Genomic DNA, 23,583 nt, shown 5'->3' with positions numbered 1-23,583 from the left:
TGTTATTTATATGAAACACATTAACTAACGCCCTCGAGCTGTCAAAAATTGTCAAATGCATTTAGATATGAGGCAACCTTCAAGGGCTTAGAAATTAGCATATGAGCCTCCTTGGTTTAGCTTTCAACTAAGAATACAAAGAGAACAAAGCAAATTTGATGATAAAAGTAAATTATGGGGGTTTTTTTTAATTGCATGCCCTATCTGAATCCTGAAAGTTTAATTTGGACTTTACTATCCCTTTAACCCTTTGCTGTCAGTAGACAACAATGAGCTGCAGACCTCCCTGGTAGGCAAAGGGTTAAAAACCTGCTTGCCTGAGACTGCAGAAATGTTTTGTTGGCAGCTGTGGTGTGAAATACAGTGCATTATAAATAAATTACACAAGGAGCAGCATATTTGTGTCTGCTTAGGTCAGACAACTTGCTGGACATGGGCAGATATATGTCTTTGGCAGGAATATGATGTCAATGCAAAAAAAACAAGTTCACATAATTTATTTGGCAAGTGAGTCTTAAATACGTTTTTTCTTTTTGCCTTAGGGGTTTTGTAAAATGCAGCCTCAACATTAAATATTTTCATTTCAAGGTTCTATCACATCCAGTGTCACCCAGTATGATAAGGGACAGCCTTGCTCCTGACAATCTGGCAAACTCACTGCATCTCAGAGGGAGAGGATGGGAACGCCGAGCATATTGCTCGAGTCAGCAGAATCAAATTATTTATTCATTTTCCAGCCTGGCAGTGGCATTTTCTTTGAAGTTTTCATGAACCTTATTATAGACCTGTATGAAAGAGACAGAAAGCTCATTTCCCAGAGCTCAATTCAGCCAAATCTTTGATTTCGGTAGAAAAAGGAGTAAGAATAGTATGTAGGGCAATGGTTTTTTTTTTTTTTTAATGAAATTAAAGGCTTATTTAAGTAAAAAAAACTCTGTTTTGTTAGAGCGTTTTATTTTAAACATTCCTTTATTTTGCAATGTTTACCCCAGTAGTCAAATGTGAGCTCTTATTCCACTGTAGATGAATGTATAGACTTTGAGCCAATCAGGAGTAGACATACATGAGTATTCTCCAATCATCAGACTGATCCACAGGTGAAGCAGAATGTAGGTGTTTCAGGTGTTTCATTCTCTGGAAGAGTTAAACACACCGTAATAGAAACATTTCTGTGGATTAACATGAAAATGTCCCTTTAAAGACGGGCTGCTGTCATTTTTTGTTTCAGTTAAAATATGGCATTTTAAAGTGTATTTATTTTAATGTCCTATCCTGAAAAATTCAATATTTTCTTGTAAAGTTTTCCACAAAACGTAAGACTATGGGAATCAGTTGTAGAGTTGTCTGTGTACACTTTAGGCATTTTGACTAATACATCTCGCTCTGGTTTTTATTTATGGAGCCAACAGTACAGAGTTCCTCCTACCACTGATACATGCTACCAGCATTAAAGTATGTCTCCATATTGCTTGTTTTTTTGTTTATTTCTTCCTTTACTGAAAAAAAAACATTTTTATGCCTAGGGTTATTCATATGCCCTGAGCACTATGGCATCAAGATATCAAAGAAAATCTGATAAAAGATACAAATTGGAAAGATGTTTTAAAGACATATTAAACAGTATGAGACTGTAATATACAATGTTTAATTGTGTGTAGTTTAAAAACGTCATTATTTATTGTGTCCCCTTTTCCTATAATTTATCTGTTGTTAAAGGGACATTAAACACTTTGAGATGGTAATATAAAATGATAAATTGTATATAATAAAACAACTCTGCAATATACTTTCATTATTTATTTTGTCCTCTTTGCCTGTAATTCCATTCTGAAATTGTGAGCTTTTCAGTTCCTGTTAGAAATGGAAGTGCAGAACACTGTTAAATCCAGCACAACCATTGGCTGCACACTCTAATGACCTATTTATAACTGTCTCTAATTGGCCACAGCAGAGAAGGTAACACAAGTTACAACATGGTAGCTTCCAGTGTTTTATAGAAACTGAAACTTTACACTTATTTTGTCACTTTTTAAACAACTAATGGAACTTTAAAAAATACATCTACATGTTAGTCATGGACTAATCTTTTCTTTGAATGTATCATTCTATCTAGCTTGTATTTAGTGTTTAATGTCCCTTTAATTGTTGTTTTTTAAAATACCACCAAGTTTCTATAAAGTAATGGCCGCCGCCATGTCTGAACTTAAGTTTTAACCTTATCTCACTGTCCTGCTGCAAACAATTAGGAACAGATGTAAAACAGGAAATAAAATAGATTAATACAAACAAGCCTTGTTTATACTACTTGCCGGGTTTATTATTATTATTATTATTATTATTATCGGTTATTTGTAGAGCACCAACAGAATCTGCAGCGCTATAAACATAGGTGGTATACAAGATAACATTTATAAGGATCAAATGGGTAGAGGGCCCTGACGATTGTCGCACTTTTGTAGTCGGCTCTTATGAAGGTGATCTGCAAACAGTTGGACTCGGGGTTGATCTATGAAGCAGCGGATGCTGCTTCCGACCCACTCCACTTTAGGTCCGCCTGAAGCGGAAGTTAAGACGCAGCGGTCGTAAGAGGCTCTGAGGCGGCGGATAGCAATCATCCCGATCAGATATGATTGGGATGATTGACACCCCCTGCTAGTGGCCGATTGGCCGCGAATCTGCAGGGGATGGCATTGCACAAGCATTTCACTAGAAATGCTTGTGCAATGTTAAATGCCGACAGCGTATTCTGTCGGCATTTAGCGATGTCGGGCAGGCATGATCCGCTACAGTGGATCATGTCCGCCCGCATCATGATAAATCGGCCCCTTGGGCTTACGTTCTAAGGGAGTTAATGGCAGATAGCAATGGTGGAGAGGAACTTGTATTAGGAAAGGTTAGCGTAGGTTGTAAGCATCCCTGAACCGAAGAGTCTTTAGGGAGTGCTTGAAGCTTTCAAAACTAGCGGAGAGTCTTGTGGAGCGAGGCAGAGCGTTCCACAAGATTTCTCAGCAGAAGACAGAGATCAATAAAAAACTAATTCAAATATGGCGTCACCTATTACTCTAAAGCACTAGTTTTAAAACCAGTCCTTGGGCCTCCCTAACAGGCCAGGTTTTCAGGATTACCTTGGATGAGTGCAGGTAAAATAATAATGTTTACAGCTGATTATTTCACTTGTGCTCCAGTTCAGATATCCTCATAATCTGCCCTGTTAGGGAGGTCTGAGGACAGGTTTTTAAACCAGTGCTCTATAGAATCTAGATTACTTTATAGAAACCAAACTTTTTTACTTATAACATCAATGTTTAAACAACTAATATAATGGTAACAATACATCTACGTATTATGCTAATGCTAACCTTTGCCTTGAATACATCTTTATACCTAGCATTTATTTACTAATATACTATTTATTTAAATAATGAAAGTTTTATAGTTGGTAATCACCGAAGATGGCTGAAACCCCCCCAACAATTTCACTTGTATGGTGTGCTTCTACATAAGTAAAGAGTACATTTTCATGTCCAAAATAGGTCACCATATTAAAAAAAGCATATTGATTTTAATCTGGATCCTGACATTTTGGTCAGACTTTGATCTAAATGAATTAAAAATACATTGATCTTTTAATATATGTATATTAACAATTAAGAACTGTAGGGTTTTGCAGTCAATGTATACACATTAAAAAGTCTCTTAAAGGGACAGTCAAGGCCCAAAAAAACTTATTTTTCAAATAGGGCATGTAATTTTAAACAACTTTCCAATTTACTTTTATCAACAATTTTGCTTTGTTCTCTTGGTATTCTAGTTGAGAGCAAACCTAGAAAGGCTCATATGATAATTTCTAAGCCCTTGAAGGCCGCCTCTAATCACATGCTTTTGTATTTGCTTTTCACAGCAGGGGAGAGTAGTTCAGGTAAACCATATAGATAGCATTGTGATCACGCCCGTGAGTTGTGGCAGACACTGCACTAATTGGCTAAACTGCAAGTCAATAGATAATAACTAAAAGTCATGTGATTAGGGGCGGTCAGAAGATGCTTAGATACAAGATAGTCACAGCAGTAAAAAGTGTATTAATATAACAGTGTTGGTTATGCAAAACTGGGGAATGGGTAATAAAGGGATTATCTATCTTTTTAAACAACAAAAATTCTGGTGTTAACTGTCCCTTTAACAATGTCTATATCTCTTTTACTGGTACAAATATAAATGACCTCCTGCACTGATCAAGCAATCACTGCATAGCATGTTGCTGGTTCAGGGATTTAAAGTCTGCAGGATGCTCTGTAGCCCCTCTGTACAATTTTCAGGGTTAAATTACAAAACGTAGTCGGAATAAAGAAAGCACACTGTTATTGTATGTTGTACATAATTAAACATTTAGTATTATTTCATTATATTTCTTTAGTCAATGAAAAAAATCTTACATTTATCACATTGATTACATTTTAAGAGCTTTGTTCGCACTTTAGTAACAAAAATCCCTCAAATAAAACTTGAATTAAAGAGAGAATGTTCTCACTTTATAGGCATCTATGTTCATAGTGAATGTAGTCACTTTCATTTTATAGAATTAATTCACTTTAATAATTCCCTCAATGTTTTTAGCAGTAGATAATGTGCACCTTTTCTCCTGTAATCCAGGTGTATTGAAGATGAGGATGAAGAGATTAATCCTGTTTTTTCTTTAGTTTGTATTCATTATCTGTGCCATTAACCATCATTATACTGCACACAGGCTGCTTGGTAATAGCTGTGTTAGTTGGAGTGCAGTGGAATAAACTGCTCATTAATGTAAATTGTCTCACACTGCAGAGAATGTTTCCGCAGGTTAAATGTTGCATCTACTGGTATTATCTATAGGTCTGATTAGGTTTCCCTGCCCTGTGGCTGTATTAAACTTTCTTATTGGTGATGTGAATGCAAACCTATGTTTGGGGAGCGGGTGGTTCTGTCTTCAGAAAGTCTGATCTACCTTTATAAATACAAACTCTATAGCAAAGATCTTAGTTTTGTGTGGGTCTGTGACTCAACTGTATATTTGTTGAAAAACTGAAATGATGACAAACTCATGTTTAAGGGGACAGTCTACTCCAGAATGTTTGTTTAAATAGATATATAATCCCTTTAATACCCATTCTCCAGTTTTGCATAACCAACAATGTTTTATTAATATACTTTTTACCTCTGTGATTACCTTTTATCTAAGCATCTGCAGACAGACTTGCATTTTAGCCAGTCGATGTTGACTCATAAGTAAGTAAGGGATTAGAAATTAACATATAGCCTACCTCGGTTTAGCATTCAACAAACAAAACCAAAAAAAACAAAGCAAATTTGATGATAAAAGTAAATTAGAAAGATGTTTAAAATTACATACCCTATCTGAATCCTGAAAGATTAATTTTGACTAGACTGTCCCTTTAAAGGGACAGTCTACATCAGAATTCGTATTGTTTAAAAAGATATATAATCCCTTTTATCTTCATAAATGGAAAGAGTCCACAGCTGCATTCATTACTTTTGGGAATTTAGAACCTGGCCACCAAGAGGAGGCAAAGACACCCCAGCCAAAGGCTTTAATACTCCTCCCACTTCCCTCATCCCCCAGTTATTCTTTGCCTTTCGCCCCAGATCTTCCTGGGCGATAACCTACGGGTTGCCATCTTTTATTCATCCGGTGAGGGTGATTTTTATTTAGTTTAAAGCTCATGTTGTGGTGTGATGTTTCCTTTGGGAACTTTCCTCTCTGGAATTGATACTCGTGATTTTGTTTGCTCTGTTTGCAAAAGTCTGACTGTTCTTTATCCCTCCATCATCGGGGGAGACTCTATGTGGCCTTGACAGCACTGGGGCCCATGGTTTCAGGCTAGTCCTGAATGGGTACAAATCCTTCTGTCTTTGAGGCCTAGTATAGACACGTGGCACCTTTTTTATGTCCGGTTGGTCCGGTGAGGGCGCCTAGTGATCACAATATGATTGTGTGATTGTCTTGTTTTACAAACTTCAACTAGCATCCTAAGAGGACTTGAGGGTCCATGGTTGCTTAGGGGCATGGGGGATTGGTTCAGTCCTCATTCGCCTTTCAATCTAGTGGGCCGGGACTCTGTTGAGATCTGGGGCGACATGCTCAGTCGTTTCTAAATTTTTCGGGAACTAGAGTGTTCCTCCCCGTTGTGGGTTGGAGGCTTGGAGGATTTAGGTCCTTCATACCGCCGTTCTTATGGTTTTGCCTTTCATGGTCTCTTTGGAAGGGTCTTTTTAGGACTTCTTCCTTTTAGAGGTTCTCTTCCTTTGGGTCGAAATTTTCTGGACTTCGGTTTTTGTGGCGGCCTTGGCTGCTTAATTAGGAAGTGAAGGGCCTGAGGCTCTGTCTTCCTCCGGGAGTTAGTCGTCTCCATATCAGGGGCGATAGGAGGTGTTGTCTCTTTTTCCAAGCTTTTTGCTTAGGGGATGTTTTTCTGCCTGGGTTCAGGATGCTTTGCATTCTTCTCCCTTGGGTATGGTCCTCTGGAACGGTAATCTGAAAGGATTATGGAGACTAGCCTTTCTTCTACTCTCTTTTGGGTGACTCTGTTCTCGTTTTCATTTACCTTAGTGTCGCCCTTGGGGCCTTTGGGCTCTAGAGAAATTCTGTGACTTTGTCGTGGCCTAGTACCTTGCTGGGGGGGGGGTTGGAGGTGGGATCAAGTGGCTTATTCTGTAAAGGGCAGCATCTGCTGCTCTGTGGGCTCCATTCCACCTGTTGGAAATTGGTCTCTCTACGTAGAGACTGTCTAAGAGAGTTGTGACAGGTCTTCTTATGGATCTATTGCACTTTTCTCTGTTCCAGGTCCTAGGGGGTTCTCCTTGGGAGTGCCTTATTTTGGAGGATCGGATTGGGTTGGCACCCGAGCTCTGTTGGGGTGGGTGAGTTCCCCCTTTTTTCTTCCATTCCCTGGGGGCTTGTGGTTGGGGTCTGTCCCCTGTCTATCAGACATGTCTGTCGCTTGGGCTGGTCTGGTGTTGGAGTAGGATCTGAAATCTGTTGCTCTGCTATTTCGTCCTTGGAGCATTCGAGGTACAGTAAGCCTTTTTGAGGTTTCTTCTTTCTCCACACTCAAGATTTGTGAGAAGGACAGGCGGCTCTTCCACTGGTTAGTGGATACTTAGCAATCTGAAGGATCCTATCTTCAGCTGCTTTCTACTTGACCTGCAAGTATTTAAGGTTCAGAGTCATTTTTAGATAACTTCAGTGTGTAGTGTTATTGCTTCAGGTGTTGTTCGTCAGACCTATCTGAGCTTGCTGCACCAGGTTTTGTTATGAATATTTCAGTATTCTGAGATACCTTTTTGCAACTTGGGGACCTTCGTCTTCAGTTGCTTTCTAGAGTGTGGTTGCACTGTGTTAGGGGAAGATCCTCTCTCTGTTTCAGACTCCCGGCCTTATCCCGTGGTTTCTGTATTTCTGGGGTCTGGGCGTTGCCTCCCCTTGTTTCTATGAGACTGGTTGGGTCTCTGTTAGCCTGACCCGGTTTCTTGGGTTTTTGTTCTGTGTTTTTATTTAGGACTCGTTGTGCCCTTTTTAGGTTTTTTTTTCTGGAGTTCCTTATGCTAGCTGGAAGCTAGCTCAGCATACTAATGCACTGTGGCTACTCTGCACTGTAGCAAACCGAGGGTTGCAAGTTCGATCTCTGGCAAGGTCTACTCAGCCTTTCCTCCTTTCGAGGTTGATAAAATGAGCAGTGCCTTGAGTCCCTTAAGGGGGATTAGCCGCATTTTACAAGTTCAATCATGTTTTCTCTGTGCCTTTTCTTCTTTGTGGGAGAAAATGGTAGTTTCTTCCCTTTCTTTAGTAAGGGGTGTGTTGTTTGGAGACCGACTGCTGGGGACGGTGTCTCTTGGAGGCTGTTGACTCAGTCGAGTCTAGTTCCTGTGGTCTCTAGCAAGGCTGTGGACTATCTGGAGGTCAGTGTCCTTGGGCCTTTTCCCTTTTTTTTCAAAGTTGTTCTCTGCTTCGGACGAAGCAGGATTTTGTTGGGTAGGGGTTTTCAGGCCTGGTGCCCTCAGAGTGGGCGGCCTCTTGTACCCTCCCATTTTTGCATTCAATGTCCTCTATAGCTTGGGTATAGTCTTCCCAAAAGTAATGAATGCAGCTGAGGACTTTTTCCATTTATGAATAAAAACTTAAATTATGCTTACCTGATCATTTTCTTTTCTTCAGATGAAAAGAGTCCACAGCTTCCCGCCCATATTTTTTCTGTGTGGCGTCTGTTATTTTTGTTCTTCTGGTACCTTTTCACCCTGATATTTCTCCTATTGTTCCTTGTTCCTCAGCAGAATGACTGGGGAATGAGGGAAGTGGGAGGGGTATTTATGCTTTTGGCTGGGGTGTCTGTGCCTCCTCCTGGTGGCCATGTTCTAAATTCTCAAAAGTAATGAATGCAGCTCTGGACTCTTTCCATCTGAAGAAAAGAAAATGATCAGGTAAGCATAATTTAAGTTATTACCCATTCCCCAGTTTTGCATAACAACACAGTTCTATTAATACACTTTTTACCTCTGTGATTACCTTGTATCTAAGCATCTCCTGACAGCCCTCAGATAACATGACTTATTTATTATCTATTGACTTGCTTTTAGTACTGTTGTGTGCTAAATCTTAAATAACTCCCCAAGTGTGAGCATAATGTTATCTTTCTGGCTTGAACTTGCAGTCTCCTGTTGTGAAAAGCAAATACAAACAGCATGTGATAAGAGGCGGCCTTCAAGGGCTTAGAAATTAGGATATGAGCCTACCAAAGTTTTGCTTTCAACTAAGAATACCAAGAGAACAAAGCACATTTGATGATAAAAGTAAATTAGAAAGTTGTTTACAATTGCATGCCCTATCTTAATCATGAAAGTTTAATTTTGACCAGACAGTCCCTTTAAAGTTAGAGGCATGAATCTCTAATGATATTCACATAGAGAATGCAGTTTCAAAAGCCATTCAACGACTTACTTCTATTATCAAATGTACTTTGTTTTCTTGGTATCTTTTGTTAAAAAGCATATGTAGGTAGGCTCAGGAGCAGCATTGCACTACTGGGAGCTAGCATATGATTGATAGCTACACATATTTCTTTTGTCATTGGCTCACATAACATAACTATTTTTACATCTATTAAATACGTACATACATGATGATTCAATGCTAATTTACTGGTTTATTTAAATCTCAAAAATACAATACAATAAAACATAGTGCAAGCTATGGCAGATTCAGTGAATGTAATACAATAATCCCCACCTGTTGCTTAGTCATTTAATAGTTTATGGACATGTTGTTGGAAACAGTGACATTATATTTCCAGCAGGAAAAGGAAGGGAAGACACACCTGGTCTACATACCCAGCATGGCCTAATCATTGTGCCTCTAAGCATAGGCGTGCAGTCATAATTTACTGACTCCCAATGACAAGAATCTACCTGTTTTAAAAACAACAAGGGACATAAAAAGTGGAACAATAAAATAATCTAATGTGATGGAGCATTTATTGACTGAACAGGTCTGTGTGTTTAGCCTTCACAGAGGGGTAAGCACAGAGTTAAAGGGACAATGTACACAGACACAGCAGTGACATTCTTGTATTATTTTCTGTATTGTAAAACCAGTTTCTGGGCTTTTGCTAGTGGGATGAACAGTGGCTCAGTTTAACATTCTCTGCCATGTATTCTTTAAACTTTTTCTCCCTGCTGATCTGTTTTATCAAAATTCTCCAAAAAAATAAAATAGAAATACCACATGTATATAAAAATGAAGGTTATTGTAAGATATTGTACTGTGAAAACAGGGTTATCGGATTTATATTTATTTATATTTTTAAAAGATAGATAATTTTCTTTTTACCTCTATGATTACCTTGTTTTTAAGCCTCTGTAGACTGCCCCTTATCTCAGTTATATTGATGTACTTTTTACCTCTGTGATTACCTTGTATATAAGCCTCTGCAGGCTTCCCCGTTATCTCAGTTCTTTTGTCAGACTTGTATATAAGCCAATCAGTGCTGACTCATAAATAGATGCACAGGAGTGAGCACAATGTTAACTATATGCCAGACAACTAGTACTGTCTATCTGTGAAAAACGGTCAAAAAGCACTGAGCACAGACTTTAGCATACAAGCCTACCTTGCTTTAGCTTTCAACAAAGAATACCAAGAAAACAAAGCAAATTTGATGATAAAAGTAAATTGGAAAGTTGTTTAAACTTGCATGCCCTATCTAAATCATGAAAGTTTCATATTGACTTGACTGTCTCTTTAAAGTGCACCCCCTACTTCCTTCAAACTTCACTCTCCCCAGCAAAGTTTCACTTTTTCCATCGAGACCTCTTGCAACTCAAAGAGTAAATCCCTTTTGAAAGCAAAGTCCCCTGTTAATTCAAGAATTGGTGAGGTTGATCAGGCAAATGTTAGATAATCAGGCCCTATGTCTTCAGGGTCACACCTTGAGCAGTAGCAGACCTACTCAACAGAGGGTCCTTGTCCAGTTTTTTTTTTGTGGGGGGCCCCAAAGGTAACTCAGTAGCAAGCAATAGTAATATATATTCTGCTCTGTAAAATTATTGTAAGGATAGATAGATAGATAGATAGATAGATAGATAGATAGATGGATAGAAATTCTGCAAGCTCCTATATATAGACTAGCTGCTATGGGCCCCTTCCAACACTTGGTCCCTGGTTTCACTGCACTTGCTGCAGCAATGGTAGTTCTGTCTCTGGCCTTGAGCCAGTTAGCGGCATTAGAGGACAACAGTAGGACTGCTTTTCTTTGGCAGTCAAGGGGTTAAAGCAATCACTTAGGTTTTTTTTTTGGTTGTCTACCTATGATCTCTGTGTTATGTATACTTGCAGGTCCTCATGCTCATACACCTCTCTCCTTATAGCAGCTATTATTCATAGTCTAAAATATTCTCCCTACCCTGAAGCAGTCTTACTGGCTACTTATGATGATCTATTATTTATGACTTCCATTAGAACATCCTGCCGCTTGAGCTTCCTTTGTTTCCTGTTCGATCTCTTCACCACTTGCTAGTTTTATTTGCCATGGACTCTAAGCCCAGGAGACCACCACTGAGAAACAGAGTGAGGTTTCCCTTCTCTGAATAGGTGGAGAACGACCCTGGAAGCTGCAGACATCTCCTTCCCTTCATCTCCAGTATAACCCATTCAGAAATCCATCCGGCTCTCCACTTGTTCAAGGATTTCTCCATTAACAGAGATCTTGGTGTGGAGCCAACTCAACAGAGCCTAATGGAATAATGTGTATATATTTGAAACCACTGAGGATGAAATACATCTATGCCTGCCTGTTTATACGGGACAAACAATACTAATATTGTATGTAATTTGTTTTATGGAGTTCAGTTATTTGTAGATAAACCATCAAATTAACAAACTCAAAGTGGTTTGTAATGTTGTTAATAAAGATCAGAGCCTGCAAGGGAAATGCTATCCTGTGTCTCTCTTGTCAGTCTTGTAGACTGCAAGTGATAGGACCAAACCAAGCATGGAATATGGAGGAAGATTAATGAGTATGTGTAGCTTAATCTCCATTGTCTGGTTTATGAAACTAAATCTATATCAAAATGTACGTTTTAAAGCTAGATTACCAGTAGACAATGTACTGAACCTTTCTATATAACGTAAGTTTGATTTAAAGGGACAGATAAGGCAAAATTAAACTTCAAAGGATTGGATAGATATGTTAAAGGAACACTAAAAGGCAAAATTAAACTTTCATGATTTAGACAGATACAAGAAAGGGAAACACTTGTGATGTTGGAAACTAGACATTGACTTCCTGTCTAATGTGCCTAGAGCACTGGTTTTCATACCTGTCCTCGGGCCTCCCCAACAGGCCAGATTTTCAGGATTATCTTGGGTGAGAGCAGGTAAAATAACCATGGTTACTAATCATCTGATTAATTCAACTGTTCTCTAGTTCAGATATCCTCAAAACCTGGCCTATTAGGGAGGCCTAAAGACAGGTCTAAAAACTAGAGGGATATGGATGCAACTCACTGACCCGGCCTACAGCCGGCTGAAACAATTGTCTGGGGTTGTTATTTGTGCCTGGGATTTTGGGGCTAGAATGCCCTTTATAGGTGGGATCAGACTGATATAATTCAGGAAAGTTCTCCTCTGTGAAAGGCACAATTGGGCTAAAAGAGGCAGCTCCCAGGTGGTAACGTGTCATAAAATAAGCTACTTGAGCTATTGTTCATTCCTGATTGATTAAAAAGAGCATGCCATTCCACTTCCAATTCACTTCCATTATCAAACTGTACAGTCTTCTTATATGCACACTTTCCAAGATACCAGCTCCTACTGAGCATGTGCAAGGGTTCACACTATATACTCATATGCATTTTGTGATTGGCTGACGGCTGTCACATGATACAGGGGGGAGGAATATGTAATTAACTTTGAAATTCATCTATTGATTGGCAATTCTACAGTATGTAATTGCTCTTTAAATAACTTTTCAATTTACTTCTATTATCAAATTGCTTACTCTTCTTGCTTTCCTTTGTTAAAAAGTAATCCTAGGTGAGCTTTAGTTATGCGGCAGCAGTGTTTGCAACAATGTATAACAATGCTATACACATTGTTGCAAACACTGCTGCCATAGACTGCTAAAGACATGTGCACTTTCATAAGCAATTATCAGCCTACCTAGGTTTAGTCTTCAAAAAAGTACACAAAGAAAACAAAGCAAATTGGATGACAAAAGTAAATTGGAAAGGGGTTTAAATCTGCTCTATCTGAATCATGACAATTTAATTTTGAATTTACTGTCCCCTTTACATCAGTTATGTGTACCCCAGGAGTTAAACAAGAAATAGGTGCGGATAGCCATGGAAATATATACTTGAATTTTTTTATCCCATAAAATGTTTAAAGGGACAGTATACATAAATTTTCATATAACTGCATGTAAAAGACACTACTATAAAGAAGAATATGCCCAGATACTGATAAAAATAATCCAGTATAAAACCTTTTAAAAACTTACTTAGAAGCTCCCAGTTTAGCACTGTTGATTAGGTTAGGCTGGGACGCCCACAGAAATGGGCTGGAAAGCAAAAAGATCAGACCCGCCCCTGCATATGAAAATACCTTTTACACAAACAGGTGCAAGCTGGAGTAGGTAGACAACAGTCTACTTCTAAACTTCACAGAATCTTCTGAACTGGAACAGAAGATTCTGTGAAGCTGTGAGCAACAGTTTGGAATCCTGTTTGTGGTCGGTGTGTTACAGCGCCTGGCGAGTTAGCAGGAGAGGTACAGAGACTTTTTATCACAACTTTTTACCTGCTACACCATTTCCAATACATCACTTCAACATCGTGATTTTATACACATTGGGCTAAATCTGGAAGAGCTCATCGCCCCTACTAGAGCTACACCTTAAGACTTCATTCGTGTGGACCAGTGCCATTTCGAGTCTGTGCAAACTGCCAGGTGACGGAGTCATGTGCCGAGGGGATAGCTATCTGGACAGCTACAAAAGGCCCAGCAAGCGATTGTAGCACTTCTCAAGTGCCCTATACTCTGTGAGTTTGATATTTTCTGTGTGCATTTAGATCATGAACCACTGATTTTGCACTATTGTGGCGCCTTCTTCTTTTCCACTATTTTCCATGTTTTGAAAAGAGCATACAGTTAAAAAAAATGCATTTCCAGTTTACTTATCTTATCAATTTTTCCTCTTTCTCTTGTTACCCTTTGTTGAAACAAAACTCCTTTTCATAAGGAATACTGAAATATTCTAAGTAGGTATTTGACCTGAGCCTTAAAGTGATGATAAATCTGAGCATTTAAAAAGCGCTATGATTTACCATCACTAAAAATAAACAGGACTTTCAGTGATCAGTTTGTAAAAAAGGGAACTAAACTTACCCTTTCTGTGCTCCGGCCTCCTGGCTAAACTCAGCGGCACCAGCTGCCCACGGCACAGATCTCTTTTTACAATGAGCTGACATTTCAACCTCTAAACCAATAACTGTGCTAGTCATACGACAGTGTTCTGTATGCTAGCATCTGTGATAAGTATCAGCGTGTTCATAAAGCCATATCTACTTTTTTTAGTTACACCTGACAAATGAACTTTTTTTTCCCTGTAAAATACAAACAGTTACAGTCATTAGTCACCCTGTTACTCCAAGGTAAAACTAACAGCTTTCAATAACATTACCTCCAAAGCAGCTCATTATCTGTTGCTGTAAAAACACATGAAGCTTCTGGGGGTAACCAGCTTTCTGAGAGGTGATGTGATATGAACAGTCACTGGGGGTTTTATTGCTTCACAATATTTTGTAGCCATCTCTGGTAGCCAAGGGGTTAATACCCCCGTTGGTGACTTATGCTGGAATTAGCTCTCTTTCTTTGTGATAAACAGATCTGTCTTTATATTGCTTGAGCTAAAGAGAGTGCTGATCATGTTCCTTTTCGCCTGTCAGACTAAATGGACAAGAGAAGAGCTTTTCCAGTTTTATGTTCTAGCGCCATCATGTTCGTAAAATGAGACAGCAATTATGGCTTTTCCAGGAGAAGATGGAGCTGTGATAATATAATGCAGTGTATCAGCTCTCTTCGTAAAATGCAGTCACATATGTTGTGATTAATTCACTAAAAATTCTAAACATTCTTGAGAAATCCAGATCTCCCTAATTCTGATGTTATCCTATGGAGCCGAGTAACTAAATGATACTGAATAGTCCCCAAGCATCCAATGTTTACAGGACTGCCCTGTTGTGGGAGCTCTGTCACTCCACCCCTTTATCTACTCTATATATGCCCTGTCACCAGAAGTGGTAAACCACTGTAGGCACTTATTTACATCTAGCATCTGATTGGCTGAACAAACCACATCAAGTAAATATTCTCAGGAATGTTTTCAAGCAGTGTAACCCTTGACTGCAATGAAATAGTAGAACCCTACAAACGAAACGTATAAATTCTGTGTGTGTGTGTGTGTGTGTGTATATATATATATATATATATATATATATATATATATATATATATATATATATATATATATATATAATAGAGATGTACATTCGTACCAAAAATTGGATTTTCATTTTTGTAAACGAATATCTGAATGAACGCACCAGCAAAATTAAGAAGAAAAAAAAAAAGAAAATTTTATTAGTTTCCTTTAAAGGCTAAATACTTACCTTAACACGCTCTGCAAAGTGCACTAACCCAATCCCCTTCTTGCCAGGTCCCTGGTCGCGCTAACAGGAGGCTTAGACCGCTCAGAACGCAGGACCTGCACTAACTTTAGTGCAGGTCCTGGGAGCCAAACAGCTAAGCTTCCTGTTACTGCGGCCAGAGCTCTGGCAAGAAGAGGGTTAGTACGCTCTGCAGCGCATCTTAGGGTAAGTATGGAGCTACAAGTGAACTTTTCACCTGTAGCTTTGAATAATTTAAATTTGTTTAATGAAAAATAATGTAAATGTTTAAACAAAACAGATACTGATAAGTGCAGGCAACAAATATTCATGAAAACGAATTTCCTTCTATAGTGCACAAAATGCTGTAATGTGTTTATTGTTTGTATATAAATGTGTGTAATCAGTTTACAGGGGTTAAACACAAAGTTAAAAGTCAGCTCCAGATCAGTAATGCATTACTGGGACTTAAAGGGACACTCAAGTCAAAATTAAACTTCATGATTCAGATACAGCATGCAATATTAAACAACTTTCCAATTTACTTCCATTAACAAAATGTGCACAGTCTTTTTATATTTACACTTTTTGAGTCACCAACTCCTACTGAGCATGTGCAAGAATTCACAGCATATACGTATATGCATTTGTGATTGGCTGATGGCTGTCACATGGTACAAGGGGAGTGGAAATAGACATACCTTTTCAATTTATTTAACAAAAATTTACTATTAATTTGAAGTTCAGACTAAGTGCTATTGCATTGTCTTCTTATCATGCCTTTGTTGATTATGCAAATCTACAGTGTTGACTGGTCCTTTAACTGAACACATCTAATGAGCCAATGACAGGAGTCATATGTGTGCATCCACTAATCACCAGCTAGTTCCTAGTCCTTTGCCTGCCTATGCATGCTTTTAAACAAAGGATAATAAAAGAACAAAATAATTTGATAACAGAAGTCAATTGAAACCTCCTTTAATATTGCCTGTTATAACATATTGATTTTTATGTCCCTTTAATTAAATTCTTGTAAACAATCAAGATAAACTTTATACATGTAAACTTTAGACTAAAGATCACACACATGGATTATATTTTCTGCAGTTTCTGTGGTTTTAGAACACCTTATGAGAGAATTGTATAAAATTAATTGGCAGCCATGTATCAGTTCACTGCAACAAAATTATAACCAATTCAATCTTATTGTTCAGTTTTGTAGATAATTAGTTTAGGTATGTGTCAGGGAGACACTGTGTCTATATTTAATATATATTTCATATAATAAAGGCAAATAGTATTATATCTTTACTCATTACTAAACAAGGAATACCTTAATCACCAGCTGGGCAATGGGCTATGCCAGATATGACGTTATTAAATGTTTTTATATGCTCTTCTATATAACCAAACAATATATCTGTAATTTAATCACAGGAAAATTCTGGGCATCTGGGGAGGGCAGTGCTGGCTTCGTTTCTAGTTGATGATTATTGCCAGTAATTCTTGTAATTCGTCATGTGCCTTGTTATGTAAAGCAAGTAACCTTTATCCACTGATATTAAGGAGCCCTCTGTAGTGAGAAGCATTGTTACAATCTATTATATAGTTCTATGTTATAGTTATTTATGAGACCTAATTATTGAATTAATATGCTTCATAAACTAATAGGAATCATTCTTAGCAAATGGATGTTACATTCCATAGCTTACGCCTTTACAAGCATGTGATTCTGTCCGTCCTGAAGAACGTGCCAATATCACTCTGTTCATTTGTATTACAAGAAGATGGGTTTTTTTCTGGAATTCAAGCTTGGCAATTATTGCTCCCCCATGTCCTTAAAGGGATAGAAAAGTAAAATATTGAAATGTGCATGGATGCATTTAAATTTTAAATACAAACATTTTTGCAATATACCTACAGTAGCAAAAATGCTTCTAGTAAAAGTTATTACTTTTTTTCAGTGGCATATGCACATATGCTGTGAGGGCCCATGCATCAGTATTCATACACTACACCTTCTCAGATAGTCAGATAGCCTGCAGCTCGCCAGAAACAGCATTTATGAAGCAGCGGTTACAAAGACCATTGCTCCATAACCTGTCCGCCTGCTCTGAGCAGGCGGACACACATCGCCGGAAATCAACCCGATCGAGTACGATCGGGTTGATTGACACCCCTGCTGGCGGTCCATTGGCTGCGAGTCTGCAGGGGGCGGCGTTGCACCAGCAGCTCTTGTGAGCTACTGGTGCAATGCTGAATACGGCGAGCGTATTGCTCTCCGTATTCAGCGATGTCTGTCGGACCTGATCCTCTCTGTCGGATCAGGTCCGACAGACATTGATAACTAGAGGCCATTGTCTTTACTAACACAATACAAACCACCACCAGCTCTCTGAGATTGAATACTAGTGCACGGCCAATTTATTTTTTAGACTATGTACCAAGTTCAAGTTAGTAGCCACCTCTACCTATACAACCAAACATTCTTTTTTACCTGCTGCTATAATACCTTGTTTAACCTATTTAAAATCATTCAAAATAATAATTCCTAAATCCTGTTCTTCTTTATTGTATGCAATTAAAAAAATAACGTTCTGTGCCCCTTTTAAAAAACTATATTTAAAGAAATATTCCAGCCAAAATTGGGATCCACATGGATGTATTTCAGTTTTGAATAGAAGCATTTGTTTTGTAATATATTGTATGTATTAGCAAACATGCTTCTAATAAAAGCTATAGCTGTTTTAAAAGTGTGTTTAAAGGGACAGTCTACACCAGAATTTTTATTGTTTTAAAAGAAAGATAATCCCTTTATTACCCATTTCCCAGTTTTGCATAAACAACACAGTTATAATAATATACTTTTAACCTCTGTGATTATCTTGTATCTAAGCCTCTGCAAACTGCCCCTTTTTTCAGTTCTTTTGACAGACTTGCAGTCTAGCCAATCAGTGCCTGCTCCCAGATAACTTCACGTGCACGAGCACAGTGTTATCTATATGAAATACATGAACTAACTCCCTCTAGTGGTGAAAAACTGTTAAAATGCAATCTGAAAGAGGTGGGCTTCAAGGTCTAAGAAATTAGCATATGAACCTCCTAGGTTAAGCTTTCAACTAAGAATACTAAGAGAACAAAGCAAAATTGGTGATAAAAGTAAATTGGAAAATTGTTTAAAATGACATGCTCTATCTGAATCATGAAGTGCAGAATTATTAGGCAAATGAGTATTTTGACCACATCATCCTCTTTATGCATGTTGTCTTACTCCAAGCTGTATAGGCTCGAAAGCCTACTACCAATTAAGCATATTAGGTGATGTGCATCTCTGTAATGAGAAGGAGTGTGGTCTAATGACATCAACACCCTATATCAGGTGTGCATAATTATTAGGCAACTTCCTTTCCTTTGGCAAAATGGGTCAAAAGAAGGACTTGACAGGCTCAGAAAAGTCAAAAATAGTGAGATATCTTGCAGAGGGATGCAGCACTCTTAAAATTGCAAAGCTTCTGAAGCGTGATCATCGAACAATCAAGCGTTTCATTCAAAATAGTCAACAGGGTCGCAAGAAGCGTGTGGAAAAACCAAGGCGCAAAATAACTGCCCATGAACTGAGAAAAGTCAAGCGTGCAGCTGCCAAGATGCCACTTGCCACCAGTTTGGCCATATTTCAGAGCTGCAACATCACTGGAGTGCCCAAAAGCACAAGGTGTGCAATACTCAGAGACATGGCCAAGGTAAGAAAGGCTGAAAGACGACCACCACTGAACAAGACACACAAGCTGAAACGTCAAGACTGGGCCAAGAAATATCTCAAGACTGATTTTTCTAAGGTTTTATGGACTGATGAAATGAGAGTGAGTCTTGATGGGCCAGATGGATGGGCCCGTGGCTGGATTGGTAAAGGGCAGAGAGCTCCAGTCCGACTCAGACGCCAGCAAGGTGGAGGTGGAGTACTGGTTTGGGCTGGTATCATCAAAGATGAGCTTGTGGGGCCTTTTTGGGTTGAGGATGGAGTCAAGCTCAACTCCCAGTCCTACTGCCAGTTTCTGGAAGACACCTTCTTCAAGCAGTGGTACAGGAAGAAGTCTGCATCCTTCAAGAAAAACATGATTTTCATGCAGGACAATGCTCCATCACACGCGTCCAAGTACTCCACAGCGTGGCTGGCAAGAAATGGTATAAAAGAAGAAAATCTAATGACATGGCCTCCTTGTTCACCTGATCTGAACCCCATTGAGAACCTGTGGTCCATCATCAAATATGAGATTTACAAGGAGGGAAAACAGTACACCTCTCTGAACAGTGTCTGGGAGGCTGTGGTTGCTGCTGCACGCAATGTTGATGGTGAACAGATCAAAACACTGACAGAATCCATGGATGGCAGGCTTTTGAGTGTCCTTGCAAAGAAAGGTGGCTATATTGGTCACTGATTTGTTTTTGTTTTGTTTTTGAATGTCAGAAATGTATATTTGTGAATGTTGAGATGTTATATTGGTTTCACTGGTAAAAATAAATAATTGAAATGGGTATATATTTGTTTTTTGTTAAGTTGCCTAATAATTATGCACAGTAATAGTCACCTGCACACACAGATATCCCCCTAAAATAGCTATAACTAAAAACAAACTAAAAACTACTTCCAAAACTATTCAGCTTTGATATTAATGAGTTTTTTGGGTTCATTGAGAACATGGTTGTTGTTCGATAATAAAATTAATCCTCAAAAATACAACTTGCCTAATAATTCTGCACTCCCTGTATATATATATATATATATATATATATATATATATATATATATATATATATATATATATATATATAATCACGGAGAGGGGAATTCACTGAGCTAATGGGTTGGTAAAATGTACATAAGTGTTCTTGCTTGTCAAACTTATAGACCAAAGTTAGGCAGAATATGCTGCTCAGTGTTTTTCACAAGAAGCAGTGACTAGTGATGTAAACCAGTGTTTTTCAACCAGTGTGCCGTGGCACACTAGTGTGCCGTGAGAGATCCTCAGGTGTGCCACGGCAGACTGACAACAGTGTGACATATTGTTTAAACTTTGCTTGTTTTTTACTCCCAGTGCAGGGGTAGTTTGTAGGAGGCATAACAGCACAATACATACAGTATGTGTGTGTTTGTGTGTATGTGTATATATATATATATATGCTGTATTAGGCTAAAATTGTGATTTTTTTTTAAATTTTGGGATGGTGGTGTGCCACAGGATTTTTTAATGTAAAAAAGTGTGCCCCGGCAAAAAAAGTTTAAAAATCACTGATGTAAACGAAGGCAGACTTCAAAGTTGTATATTTTAAACAAGGTCAAACCCTGCAAATGCATTATAGATGGCAGTCACTCCCAGCACACAGAGTATACAGAGGTATTCAGCAGTATCTATATTATCCGGAGTGATGGAAGTCACATAACACATGCACGGTAGGAAAAGCAAAGTAAATGCGAGCAACCGGTGCTCCAACAGCCTATGGCTGTACGTTCCTTACTGCTCCGTAGTGTTTCTTAGCCAAGCTCCACTTCCACGTAACTCCGAAAGGCTCACTCCAATGCTCCGCTGTGTGCGTCCGTTTAATAAAAATACTAGCAATATAGCTATTTCACATATACAGATACCACTTCAACTGTGTTTGTGAGATATATATATTACAGTTGTCTTAAATAGACACTACTTTGAACCGGTTTGAGATATATATATAGAAATAAGGTCTTTATCCTGGTGGACTTTTGTATCTTTGTGTATTTCTTTTATGTTAACTCTGTCAAATTGAATATTATGAACTGTATCGGTCCTCTATGTTTAAAATGACACAATGACATTGGAAATAATTACTATGAAGGGTTAATCCTAGAACTGTCTGTAAGGCTACACAGGCATTGGTTGAATTTGTTAGCCAATTATCCTCTAGGTTTGCTTTTAAATAGGCACCACAGGTATACTGAATTAGCTATGATTACGGCTGTTTAGCCGAAACATGTTAGCCTTCAGTTTGCCTGTGCTGCCTTACTAACATGACTACGGACCCTCCTGGAACCTTTTAAAAGTTTGTGAATAAAGGAACTGTTTTTAATTTTGCCCTGGATTGCTCGTTCTCTCTTTTCCACTTTAATATATATACAATATATATATATATATATATATATATATATATATATATATATATATATATATATAAATATATATATATATATATATATATACACATACACACACACACACATATATATATACACACACACACACATATAGTCAATTTTATTAATTTATATGGTTAGACAGGTCTCAAGATATATCTGTGCACTTATTGGTATTTCTGGGAACTTTCAAATTGCCCTTGCAAGGCATCCTTGGACAGATACATAAAGATGATATACACACTAGATCAAAGAGAGAGAGTTGAAAGATTGTGAGGTGAGGTTGAAGAGGAAACAAAATTAGTAATACTTAGTAGCAGATAATGTATCCTTCACTCTTGGTATTTGACAGTCCTGTTTGTGCTGCCCCTGTATAGAAGTGATAGTTCTTTATTTAGTATGTAATTGATATCTCTGTCTGAGAGATTCACTAAGAGGCTATGTCTCTAGCCTCCCAGTGCTGTTATTTTGTTATATGAAGGTATCCTTTTACTAGATCTTTATCTTTTGTACACAGTCTTCATAAAATAACACAGCATTTGGGGAGGTTATAAGAGAAATGCTGTCTTCTATAAGTGTTCCCAGCACCAGTTGTTAGAAGGGTGCACAAACTGCCAAACCCTGATTATATAGATGCATCACCTCCCACCTAAGTCTTCACTTGTTCCTTTATAAAAACTTTATTGTACCCCAGGCAAGTATAATATAGGCCACAGGCTTCTCTTTTTGTTACAGCAGATAACTTGCACGGTGTATTCCAGTAGAAGCAGCATTTCATACTGAGATCTAAATGTTAGTTATCTGTACACTGAATTATACAAATGAATCTCAATCAGTCCTTCATTATTACTCTTCTGATAATCCTCATGTTTCCAGTCCTACAATTGATGTTATTATCATAGATTTCCATTGATGCAGTCCCTGGCTTATTGACTGGCAGGTGCCTTGTGCTGTAGACATTTAAATCCATTCATTTGTCTGTCTCTTGTGAATATGCCACAAGGAATCCTTAACCCTATGCCTCCCACAGAGCTACAGTTAATTACTATGCATTTGGCATTCATAGAATAAAAGATTGTTTGCCCACATTGAAAACTGTCCAAATCTATAAAATAAATTCTACCTATTGTATATAAAGGTCATTAATCATCTGTATTTATGATAAATAATAACAGTGAAGGTGCAGATATCTAACAAGATTTTCTATCTTCTTCCTGTAATTACAACAGATTTTCAGCCCACCTTCCGAGTTTCCGTTATTTATTGCCCAAGCTGAGCTAAGCTTTTTTTACAGCATATATTGCCTATCAAAGATTTATAATATATCAACACTGACCTCATTCTACTTTAAAAATTGACTTTGCTTATGGAAACTGTCAGATTTTAGTCTTTGATATGCTTCTGATGAATGATTATTGGGACTAAGATAAAGAATAATATTGTATAATATATATATATATACTGTATATATATTTTTTATTTATTTTTTTAAAGGAAGATTCTCTTTAAACCTTCTTGGGAAGTGTCATGTTTAATATTTTTGTATTTTATATCTAAAAGGAACACAAACATATTCCCAACAGAAAGCTGTTATGCATTTATTCACAACCTGTATTCTTTATGATATTTTCAGTGTATTTAATAAATCTTTTTTTAAAAAAAAGTACCTTTTATGAACGTTTCAGTTTTATTTTTTTACTACCCTTATGGATCTATGTAAACTGTTATTACCCAAATATCTTAAAATGGACATTGCATATATTAAATTTGCCCTTAAAATAATAAGCTGTTTACTTCTTACCAATGGTTATAGGCAGATATGGAAATCTACCAAAGCTCTTTAAAATCCCAAATTATTTTCTTTCATGATTCAGATAGAATTTGCAGTTTCAAACAACTTTCCATATTTGTTCTATTTAATTTGTTTTTTTTCTCTTTATATCCTTTGTTGAAAAGCATACCTAGGTAGGCTCAAGAGCTACTGTTTTGTCAACAAAGGATACCAACAGAATGAAGCAAATTAAATAATAAAATTTGTTTAACATAGTATTCTTTATCTGTATCATCAAAGAAAATGTTGAGGTTTTATGTCCCTTTAAGTGAGGGGTGACAAGCCTCTTCCAGCCTAACCGTTCTGGAGAGCAAAATGCATTTTTCAAAAATAAATAAATCTGTAATACATTTTGAAAATGTTCTCTTACAGACAGCTT

The 23,583-nt window shown here is 37.7% G+C and overlaps 1 protein-coding gene across 4 annotated transcripts in view; it reads left to right on the top strand.

Annotated features, from left to right (window-relative positions):
• PTPRF (protein tyrosine phosphatase receptor type F) overlaps positions 1–23,583 on the top strand; it is a 496,653-nt gene that overhangs the window by 182,594 nt on the left and 290,476 nt on the right. The window lies entirely within an intron of this gene.

The sequence above is a fragment of the Bombina bombina genome, chromosome 10 (assembly GCF_027579735.1).
Source record: "Bombina bombina isolate aBomBom1 chromosome 10, aBomBom1.pri, whole genome shotgun sequence".
In the NCBI taxonomy this organism is placed as follows: Eukaryota; Metazoa; Chordata; class Amphibia; order Anura; family Bombinatoridae; genus Bombina; species Bombina bombina.
Note: the sequence above shows the minus strand (reverse complement) of the source record. Positions and strands in the feature narration are given on the sequence as shown.